An 11,816-nucleotide genomic window follows, 5' to 3' on the forward strand; every position below is an offset into this window, starting at 1 on the left:
ACGACATCCACACTCTGAGCGCCGCGACGTTTCGCCAGTAATCACAACCAGCTTCATCAGGCGACAGCCGCATTTGTGGCAAAGTCCTCCACCTGCTGCGTCCCTCACACAGAGGCGTCGCTTGGTGACCGCGCCTTGCGCAACGTGGGGGGACGGGGGGTTACTGAGTCAACGTAAAAGCCTTCGCGTGAAACTGATGCCAAAGTGGCGTTGACACCCACACCAGCCAATGGCCGAGGTTTGCCACCTACATCGACGGTTCAGGGTACACGGCTCGCGAGAAATGTCCACGTGACGACAAGCCCCTTCGTGTCGTTTGTGGCCACGCCGCTGCTTAGCTCGGTGGGGCCTTTGCCCGGGACGAACAAATCAACATCTTGTCTCGGATGGGCGGGAGGTGCGAGACCCCGATGGGGGTCGGTGCACACCCGACGGGCGGCTCGCGGGAGAGGAGACGGAAGAAGGCGGCACAGGCGGAGAACTCGCAGACGCCACAAAGACAAAGATCACCTGACCCCCCCCGCCCCCCCCCCCCCGTGCAATCTCTAACAGGCTGTTGGGGCAAGCGCTGTTAGCGAGCACCTATGAAGGCCTGACACACGCACAGACACACGCGCAGACACATGTACGCGTACAGACACACGCACACACATACATGCAGACACGCACACGTACAGACGCACGCGTACAGATGCACGCACACACATACATGCAGACACACACACGCACAGACACACGCACACACACACATACATGCAGACACACACGCACGAGGGGGAGGGGGCTGGAGGGGAGGAGGCGTCTCACCGCTGCGGGATCTCCATCTGCAGCTGCGACGCCTGCACCATCGCCTCCATCCACACGCGCATCCCCTCCGGCGAGTCGGCGCCGAAGCAGTAGGTGCGCATGCCGGCGTGCCGCGCCTGCCACACGAGTCAAGCGGCGGTGCACCCCCCCCCCCCCCCAGGAAAGGTCATTTATGAAAGTGCGCGGAGGGAGGGAGGGGGGGCAAAACGACGTCGCCACGGTGGGCAAACGACGCAGCGTGGCCTTGCGAGCAAAGCGCAGCGACGATCGTTAGAACGGTCAGGACGTGTGGCGGCGGGGGGAGGATCTATCCAGTATTTCTCAACGTCCACTTTGAGCGAAGCAGACAGCGTGTGGCGATTACTGCGGTTAATACCGCACACACGCTAGACACGCCCCCCCACTAGACACGCCCCCACTAGACACGCCCCCCACTAGACACGCCCCCCGCTCGCCCAGCGTACCTTGAAGGCGAACTTGCGGTTGATTTTATCGTCGGCTTCCACGGGATTCACCTGGAAGCTGGGCAGGGAGATGCTGCCCAAGACACCCTCCTCCTTGTCGTCTGCGCTCCACCACGGCGGGGGGCCACGGGGCGGGTGGGGGGAGGGCGGAGTCAGCGTGGGTGGGAGGGCGCGGGGCGGAACGTCGGACGTCGAGGCGAGCAGGCCCGCCCACCCGAGACGACTCGGGGTGACGAGGTGATAAGGGATCGGGTTGGAGAGGTCAGGGGTCAGAGTGCACCGCTCACCTTTGTAGTAGAACAGGCAGAAGTCGGACAGCACGAACCAACGCTTCTTCCACAGCCTCATCCCCGCGCTGTCCTGCGGTGCCGACAGCCACACAGCCGCTGCCTTAGGTCGAGACTCCTCTACGCGAGTCGGTGGGTCTCTGTGTGGTGAGTCTGTGGGTCTCTGTGTGGTGAGTCTGTGGGTCTCTGTGTGGTGAGTCTGTGGGTCTCTGTGTGGTGAGTCTGTGGGTCTCTGTGGGGTGAGTCTGTGGGTCTCTGTGTGAGTCTGTGGGTCTCTGTGTGCGAGTCTGTGGGTCTCTGTGTGCGAGTCTGTGGGTCTCTGTGCGAGTCTGTGGGTCTCTGTGTGAGTCTGTGAGTCTCTGTGTGGTGAGTCTGTGGGTCTCTGTGTGGTGAGTCTGTGGGTCTCTGTGTGGTGAGTCTGTGGGTCTCTGTGTGCGAGTCTGTGGGTCTCTGTGTGCGAGTCTGTGGATCTTTGTGTGAGTCTGTGGGTCTCTGTGTGAGTCTGTGAGTCTCTGTGTGGTGAGTCTGTGGGTCTCTGTGTGGTGAGTCTGTGGGTCTCTGTGTGGTGAGTCTGTGGGTCTCTGTGTGGTGAGTCTGTGGGTCTCTGTGTGCGAGTCTGTGGGTCTCTGTGTGCGAGTCTGTGGGTCTCTGTGTGAGTCTGTGGGTCTCTGTGTGGTGAGTCTGTGGGTCTCTGTGTGGTGAGTCTGTGGGTCTCTGTGTGGCGAGTCTGTGAGTCTCTGTGTGGTGAGTCTGTGGGTCTCTGTGGTGAGTCTGTGGGTCTCTTGGTGGTGAGTCTGTGGGTTTCTGTGTGGTGAGTCTCTGTATGATGAGTCTGTGGGCCTCTGTGTGAGTCAGTGAATCCACCCCACCTGCTTGTGAAGCCAACCCCGGATCATGACGGGCGCGTTGGGGTTCCGCTGGATGGAGTGCGAGCGTTTGCCGAAGTTCTGCAGCTTCCTGGAGCCCTTGGCGTTCTGTGTCACACGCAGGAACGTTCCGTCACCACCACCACTACCACACGATCGCACACGCACGTACACACACACCTACACACACACCTACACACACACACACACGTACGTACACACACACACCTACACACACACGCACACACGTACACACGCACACACGTACCCACACACGTACCCACACACACGTACACACACACCTACACACACACGTACCCACACACGTACCCACACACACGTACACACACACCTACACACACACACGTACACACATACCTACACACACGCACACACGTACACACACACACGTACACACACACACGTACACACACACGCGTACACACGCACACACGTACCCACACACACACGTACACACGTACACACACGTACACACACACACACGTACACACACACACGTACCCACACACACGTACCCACACACACGTACCCAAACACACACGTACACACACACGTACACACACACACGTACCCACACACACGTACCCACACACACGTACACACACACACGTACACACACGTACCCACACACGTACCCACACACACGTACCCACACACGTACCCACACACACGTACCCACACACGTACCCACACACACACGTACCCACACACACATGTACCCACACACGTACACACACACGCACACACGTACACACGCACACACGTACCCACACACACACGTACACACACACGTACACACGTACACACACACACGTACACACACACGCGTACACACGCACACACGTACCCACACACACACGTACACACGTACACACACGTACACACACGTACACACACACGTACACACACACACGTACCCACACACACGTACCCAAACACACACGTACACACACACACACGTACACATACACACGTACCCACACACACGTACCCACACACACGTACCCACACACACATGTACCCACGCACGTACCCACACACACACATACCCACACACACGTACCCACACACACGTACCCACACACACATGTACCCACACACGTACCCACACACACACATACCCACACACACGTACACACACACACGTACCCACACACGTACCCACACACGTACCCACACACGTACCCACACACACACATACCCACACACACATGTACCCACACACGTACCCACACACACGTACACACACACACACGTACACACACGTACACACACACACATGTACCCACACACGTACCCACACACACGTACCCACACACACACACGTGCACACACACACCTGAGGCACGGGGCTGGGGGGGGCGCCCCCCCCGTCGTGCTCGCCCCCTGCCGGGTGGCCGGACATCGCGGTGGTGGCGGTGGTGGAGCTCCTGCTGGACACGCTGAGTGGGCGCGCAGGCGTCGCGTCACAAACCACCAGCAGCGCCGCCTCCTCCTCCTCCCCTCCTTCTCCTCCGCCGCCTCCGCCCAGCTGATGCTGCTGCTGATGATAGATCTGTTGTTGCTGTTGCGGTGGCGGCTGCTGCTGCTGTTGTTGTTGTTGCGGTAGTTGTGACGATTCGGATATCCTGGGGGAGAAGTAACGTGGCACCGACGTCAGCAGAGACCACACCAAGTTGATGCTGCGTGACAAGGCAGCGGATGAGTGGGCAGCCAACGAGCAGTGTCGGCCGAGTGAGTGGATAGGTGAGTGAGCAGGTCGGTGGACGAGTGGATGAGTGGGTGTATGGGTGGGTGGGTGAGTGGGTAAGTGGGTGTATGGGTGTATGAGTGGGTGGGTGGGTGAGTGGGTAAGTGGGTGAATGGGTGGATGGGTGTGTGGATGAGTGAGTGGGTGAGTTGGTGGATGATTGAGTGGGTGGGTGAGTGGGTGAGTTGGTGGATGATTGAGTGGGTGGGTGAGTGGATGAGTGGGTGGATGAGTGAGTGAATGAGTGGGTGGATGAGTGAGGGAACGAGTGGGTGGATGAGTGAGTGAACGAGTGGGTGGATGAGTAAGTGGATGAGTGAGTGAACGAGTGGGTGGATGAGTGAGTGAACGAGTGGGTGGATGAGTGAGTGAACGAGTGGGTGGATGAGTGAGTGAACGAGTGGGTGTATGAGTGAGTGAACGAGTGGGTGAATGAGTGAGTGAACGAGTGGGTGGATGAGTGAGTGAACGAGTGGGTGGATGAGTGAGTGAACGAGTGGGTGGATGAGTGAGTGAACGAGTGGGTGGATGAGTGAGTGAACGAGTGGGTGGATGAGTGAGTGAACGAGTGGGTGGATGAGTGAGTGAACGAGTGGGTGGATGAGTGAGTGAACGAGTGGGTGGATGAGTGAGTGAACGAGTGGGTGGATGAGTGAGTGGACGAGTGAGTGAACGAGTGGGTGGATGAGTGAGTGAACGAGTGGATGGGTGAGTGAACGAGTGGGTGGATGAGTGAGTGAACGAGTGGATGGGTGAGTGAACGAGTGGGTGAATGAGTGAGTGAACGAGTGGGTGGATGAGTGAGTGAACGAGTGGGTGGATGAGTGAGTGAACGAGTGGGTGGATGAGTGAGTGAACGAGTGGGTGGATGAGTGAGTGAACGAGTGGGTGGATGAGTGAGTGAATGAGTGGGTGGATGAGTGAACGAGTAGGTGGATGAGTGAACGAGTGGGTGAATAAGTGAGTGAATGACCGGTGTAAATTCCACGCTCCCATGGCAGACGCCTTCCTCAGCAAGGACAAGGGACTGCATGTCCCTGCTCTCCCCCGGCCCCCGCCCTTGACGGACCGCTCCGCTCTTCTTCCTTCTCAAGGTGTCAACTTGCGTGGCCCGCCGCAGTATTTCACTGCCTCCCAGAGGTGGCAATTTGAAATATTCGCTTCGCTTGTTTTCACGGCATTTGTGAGATGGTGGGTGGGGGGTCCGTGCTGCCTCGGCTTTACACAGCTCTGTGTATATATATAATATATACACAGCTCTGTGTTTATATATAATATACATACAGAGCTGTGTATATATATAATATATATACACAGCTCTGTGTTTATATATAATATATATACATCGGTAACCTACAGCCCCCTTGGTCCATCCACTGCTGGATGACGGTGGGTGCGCGGGTAGGGGGCGGGTGGGGGGGGTGGAGGGGGCGGGTAGGTGGGCGGGTAGGGGGCGGGTGGGGGCGGGTAGGGGGCGGGTAGGTGGGCGGGTGGGGGGCGGGTAGTTGGGCGGGTAGGGGGCGGGTGGGGGGGGGGTGAAGGGGGCGGGTAGGTGGGCGGGTGGGGGGCGGGTAGTTGGGCGGGTGGGGGGCGGGTGGGGGGGGGGGGCGGGGGGAGGGGGGGGGCGGGTGAGTGGGGTAGGCGCCACGTCATCGGTCCGGTCCTGCGTCGGCTCAGCCTCAAAAGAGTTCCTCGACATGGCCGCTGGGGAGACAAAGGTGGCCGGGCGTGGTGCCGGCCACCCTGTCCCACGTGCGTCGTGCCGGCCTCTGTAGGCGCCGCTTCTCGCTGACGGCACTTGCCCCGACAGCCTGCTGAGGCTATAACACGCGGGCTGGAGGGGGGCTGATTTTCGTCTCTGTCGCGTTGTGTGGGAATGGCAAACGGCCCGGGGGAATGGATGTTATGGAACTACTCCTGAAAGTCACTTGCGCGTGGCCTTGCACGCGCCGCGGCTGGGATTTGGCCAAATTACACGCGCGAGGCTCTCGGTCATCCAAAGTCGATTCCGTGAAAGATTCGCAAAAGCTGCGTTTGGTCGTACAGGGTCGGTCCGGATGTCTTGTGACCCTCCCCCACTATTCACGCAGCCCGAACATCATCGACAAGTGACAATGGAACGCTGCCGACGAGAACGATCGCTGTTGTGCATCACAACAACAACAACGACGACGACGGTTGTGGAGTGTACACAGCAACAACAACAACAACACAACAACCATCCTCACCTTTGGTGTTTAACGACTTTAAACTTCAACATTATCCTCGGTGTGGCCCAGTATCAAAACCAAACAAAATTAGTTGGCACCTCGCTTCTCTACTCTTTGGTTCTGTAGGTGAAAATAAAACAAATTGTAATAAGAAAATAGAATAACATTTTTTAAATAAAAAATAGAATAAAATAGAATAATAAAATAGAATAATAAAATAGAATAATAAAATAATAAATATTAAATGAAAATAACAAAAATCGAGTTATTTTTATTATTTTATTAATCTAATAATCTAGAATTACCTCGCTTCTCGCTTCAAACGTCCACGCGAATCGCCGTCTTCATCCATCCAAAGCCATCACCTCCACCACCATCACCTCCACCACCACCATCATCACGACACCAGGATGGTGAAGTTTGGTCAAACACAACTCGGCCAAATCGCCTCCTCGACGGGAGTCTCGTCTTGTTGGGATCGCTCGCGAAACGTCGAACTTCAGAGCGCAAGCGAAACGCCGGTGGATTTCGACCCTTGGGCGTTCTGCTCCACGCCCTGTCCGCTCCAAGCCCCGTGACGACTGCGCCTCTTCTGCTGAGTCACCGTGAAAGTTCCACAAGTCGCGATGACGCCCCCTCCACCCCGCACCCCCCAGTGGCTGTCACAACAAAACTCTTGAGCGCGCGGCAGTCGCGAGACACCGCCCACTGCTCCCTCCTCGAGACGAGCTCCCCGCCCCCCGCTGGGAGCTCAGCCGTCGTGTCAACACGGCTGGTCAATGATTCACTTGCTGGATACACACACACACTGATGATGTGACACACACACACACACTGATGATGTAACACACACACTGATGATGTAACACACACACTGATGATGTAACACACACACTGATGATGTGACACACACACTGATGATGTAACACACACACTGATGATGTGACACACACACACACGCACTGATGATGTGACACACACACTGATGATGTAACACACACACTGATGATGTGACACACACACACACTGATGATGTAACACACTGATGATGTGACACACACACTGATGATGTAACACACACACTGATGATGTGACACACACACTGATGATGTAACACACTGATGATGTAACACACTGATGATGTAACACACACACTGATGATGTAACACACTGATGATGTAACACACTGATGATGTAACACACTGATGATGTAACACACACACTGATGATGTGACACACACACTGATGATGTAACACACACACACTGATGATGTAACACACTGATGATGTGACACACACACTGATGATGTGACACACACACTGATGATGTAACACACACACTGATGATGTGACACACACACACACACTGATGATGTAACACACTGATGATGTGACACACACACTGATGATGTGACACACACACTGATGATGTAACACACACACTGATGATGTGACACACACACACACACTGATGATGTGACACACACACTGATGATGTAACACACACACACTGATGATGTAACACACACACTGATGATGTAACACACACACACACTGATGATGTAACACACACACTGATGATGTGACACACACACACACACTGATGATGTGACACACATACTGATGATGTAACACACACACACTGATGATGTAACACACACACACACACACACGCACTGATGATGTAACACACACACTGATGATGTAACACACACACTGATGATGTGACACACACACACACTGATGATGTGACACACACTGATGATGTGACACACACACTGATGATGTGACACACACACTGATGATGTGACACACACACTGATGATGTGACACACACACACGCACTGATGATGTAACACACACACTGATGATGTAACACACACACACTGATGAGACACAGAGAGACACGAGGTGAGACACAGAGAGACACGCGGTGAGACACAGAGAGACACACACAGACACAGAGAGACACACACGGAGACACAGAGACACACAGAGAGAGACAGAGAGACGCAGAGAGAGACATGCGGTGAGACAGAGAGACACAAAGAGACACACAGAGAGACACACACAGAGAAACAACAACAATCGCCATTCGCCACTAAGTGGCGGTGACGTCACCACGACGCTTGTGCCAGGCCATGTGCACCTTGAGGCCACGTGAAGTGTCGAACGCCCGCTGGCAGGAGGTCACGGGGCAGACCCACACACATGTACACACACACGTACACACACGCACACACACGTACACACACACATGCACACACACACACGTACACACACGCACACACACACACGCACACACAATTAGTTAAGCGGTGCAAATCAAACTGTGGTCCTTATCCGCTCTACCAATTCCACTGTGACCGGGGCATTGCTCGCCTATCCGAGCTACCAATTCTCACCTCCATTCAAAAATTTTGTTTAATGTGTTGCAACTTTTAAAACCTCCTTTTATAAACGATTATGACACCGCTATAACATTTGTCCCACGGTCAATCAATCACCACCACCATCACCACCATCACCACCACCATCACCACCATCACCACCATCACCACCACCATCACCATCATCACCACCACGATCATCACCATCATCACCATCACCACCATCACCACCATCACCACCACCATCATCACCATCATCACCATCACCACCACCATCACCACCACCATCATCACCATCACCACAATCATCACCACCATCACCACCATCATCACCACCAGCACCATCACCATCATCACCACCATCACCACCATCATCATCACCACCACCATCACCACCATCACCACCACCATCACCACCATCACCACCACCATCACCACCACCATCACCACCACCACCATCACCACCATCACCATCACCACCATCACCACCACCATCATCACCACCACCATCATCACCATCACTACCATCACTACAATCACTACCATCACTATCACCATCACTACCACCATCACCACCATCACCACCACCACTACCATCACCATCATCACCACCATCACCACCACCACCACCACCACCATCATCACCACCACCACCACCATCATCACCATCACCACAATCATCACCACCATCACCATCTCAACCATCACCAACACTACCATCACCACCATCATCACCATCACTACCATCACTACCACCATGACCACCACCATCACCACCATCACTACCACCACCATCACTACCACCATCACTACCACAATCACTACCACCACCATCACTACCACCACCATCACTACCACCACTACCATCACCATCATCACCATCATCATCACCACCATCATCACCATCACTACCATCACTACCACCATCACCACCATCACCACCATCACCATTACTACCACCACAACCATCACTACCACCATCATTACCACCACCACCATCATCACCACCATCACCACCATCACCATCATCACTACCATCACAACCACCACCATCACTACCACCACCACGATCACCACCATCACTACCACCACCACTACCTTCATCATCATCACCACCATCACAACCACCACCATCACTACCACCACCACGATCACCATCACCACCATCACCACCACCATCATCACCACCATCATCATCACCACCATCATCATCATCACCACCATTATCACCACCATCACCATCACCACCATCACCACCACCATCACCACCACCATCATCACCACCATCATCATCATCACCACCATCATCATCACCATCACCACCACCATTACCACCACCACCATCATCACCATCATCACCATCACCACCATCACCACCATCACCACCATCATCACTACCACCACCATCACCACCATCACTACCACCACCACCACCATCACTACCACCATCACTACCACCACCATCACCACCACCACCATCACTACTACCACCACCACTACCATCACCATAATCACCACCATCACCACCACCACCATCACCACCATCACCACCACCATCACCATCACCACCATCATCACCATCATCATCACCACCATCATCACCATCACTACCAATACTACCACCATCACCACCATCACCACCATCACCATCACTACCACCACAACCATCACTACCACCATCATTACCACCACCATCACCATCATCACTACCATCACAACCACCACCATCACTACCACCACCACGATCACCACCATCACTACCACCATCACTACCACCATCGCTACCACCACCACTACCATCACCATCATCACCACCATCACAACCACCACCATCACTACCACCACCACGATCACCATCACCACCATCACCACCACAATCATCACACAGACACACAGAGACACACACACACAGACACACACAAACACAGACACACACAGAGACACACACAGACACACACACAGACACATGACGCTTGTGCCAGGCCATGTGCACCTTGAGGCCACGTGAAGTGTCGAACGCCCGCTGGCAGGAGGTCACGGGGCAGACCCAGCAGGTGCCACGGGTCGACTGACCGAGATGACGAAGAGGACTGGCTGATGCACCACCTGTGCCCCCTACTGTACCAACTTGCTGTGCTTTAGCCACCCGGCACTCCGCTCGTTGTTGTGAGCGTCGCTCCTCCACCCTCCGTTGTTGTTGGAGGGCGACTGCCTCCAACTGCCCAGTAGCGTCCTTCACGAGCCTCCTCTACTGAGGCCGATCTTGACACCACTGATACCGGTCATCGGCAAGTCCACTCAGCTCCACGTCCTCCTGTACCACATCACTCCATCTCTTCTCTAACCCGTGCCGCGCCCGTTTAGCCCCCTCGATCCGGCCGAACAAAAGCTGTTTAGGCATGCGGTGGCTGGGCATGCGGGCTACATGACCCAGCCAACGCAGCCTTGCCTCCCCGAGGAGCTCACCGATGGGACTTTGCCCAGATCTTTCAAGGATTTGTGAGCTCCTCACACAATCCAGCCTGGTTAAACCCAGGATGGATCGTAGGCAGGCCAGCCTAAATGTTTCCAACTGGCGAAGATGCTCCATTAGGGGGGTCCACGTTTTGCAAGCGTAGAGAAGGGATGGAATGACTGTGGCCGAGAAGACCTGAAGCTTCGTGCGGAGCGACAGACCAGGTAGCTTCCACACAGCGTTACGCAACCGATGAAAAGATATTGCCGCTCGACTGATTCGGAGTGAGACCTCTGCTGTTAAAATGGAGCCGGTCATAAGCACACTTCACAGGTATGGGAAACTCTCCACTCTCTCCACTACTGCCCCATCACCGATTGGGAGTTGTGGGGGTGGAATGTCCGATGGTACAAAATACCCAGGCAGGTGCTTAGTTTTGGTGGGGCTGATGGTAAGGCCCCACCTCTTAGTGGCACACTCCAGTCTCAGCAGCAGCGTCTCCAACTCCTCCTCTGAATGAGCAGCTATTACCAAATCATCGGCATACATAACGTGGTTGACCAATA

This window comes from Lethenteron reissneri, unplaced genomic scaffold (assembly GCF_015708825.2).
Source record: "Lethenteron reissneri isolate LAM-NWPU_2019-01 unplaced genomic scaffold, ASM1570882v1 scaffold_1470, whole genome shotgun sequence".
Lineage (NCBI taxonomy): Eukaryota > Metazoa > Chordata > Hyperoartia > Petromyzontiformes > Petromyzontidae > Lethenteron > Lethenteron reissneri.